This window comes from Octopus bimaculoides, chromosome 10 (genome assembly GCF_001194135.2).
Source record: "Octopus bimaculoides isolate UCB-OBI-ISO-001 chromosome 10, ASM119413v2, whole genome shotgun sequence".
NCBI classification, from domain to species: domain Eukaryota; kingdom Metazoa; phylum Mollusca; class Cephalopoda; order Octopoda; family Octopodidae; genus Octopus; species Octopus bimaculoides.
In genome coordinates, this window is record NC_068990.1 from 4,726,534 (window position 1) to 4,727,647 (window position 1,114).

Here is a 1,114-nt window from a genome sequence, read left to right on the forward strand (position 1 = left end):
TATATATATATATATATATATATATATATATGTATGTATGTATATATATGGAAATGTGTTTTATGTATGTGTATATTACATTATAAAATAGTATATATAGATGGAGATATAAATTTTCAAACTCCTACTAAAATGCTCATTGTGATTTTTAATACAAATGTATTTGTAATCAGCACAAACTAAAATGCCAGAAATCTCATTTTATCAATAATTACAATGCTGAAACTAGATGAATTGGAATTTATATTTCATTTTTTTCCTCCCACAAAATATTCTCAGTGAAATTTCTATTTTGTTGGAAAGCATATTTATTGGCAATAATATCATCTCATTATACAGGATTTAATTGTTCACATTTCCACATCTGAATATTACCCAGGATGTCAGTCCCTGATGATCATCTCTTACCTGTGTTAAAAAAGTATGAAATTAAGGTGTACCCTAAATCTCTGTAGCATGTTTCCAAACAAACACTTTTTATCAAACATTATGAGCCATATTTTGTGGTAGAATAGATAAACAGGCACACTGATAGGGCTTGAATCATGTACCTATCACTTGCTGGGTGACTTTATGACTAATTATATTACCAAGTGCATGAAATATCACCCACCTAAAGTAAAACTATAATTTATAACTGTTATTTTAACTGTAGTATTTTATCTCCACCAGCTAATTCATTAGTCACTTAGCACTTGCAAGATAGGTTATTCAAGAAACATGATAGTGAGACATTTTGTTTCTTTAACTATATTGTTTTATATCTTTATGACAATTAACCAGTGACTTTATGGTTGCAGAAATGGTTATTCTAGAAATGTTCAAAACAGATACTATAATTTGTTTCTGCATCTTTAACCAGTTTAATCTTATATCCACAAAATAATTTCTCCCTTGCTTAATGCTAGCAGATAGACTATTCCGAGTGACTGACGACTTATCTTGCAGAGTTTGAGTAATATTACAGTTAAAATAGCATAAAACAAATGATAGGTGATGGTATGGCAGTCACTTTACAGGGTTATTGATAATGTGATCTCTCAGCAAGAGAGAGAGAGAGAGAGAGAGAGAGAGAGCAAGAAAGAGAGAGAGAGAGAGAGAGAGAGAGAGAAAG

At 30.2% G+C, this 1,114-nt stretch overlaps 1 protein-coding gene across 6 annotated transcripts in view; it reads right to left on the reverse strand.

Annotated features, from left to right (window-relative positions):
* The window catches only part of LOC106869047 (MAGUK p55 subfamily member 7), a 582,860-nt gene that overhangs the window by 472,716 nt on the left and 109,030 nt on the right, over positions 1 to 1,114 (reverse strand). The gene's annotated exons all lie outside the window — the stretch shown is intronic.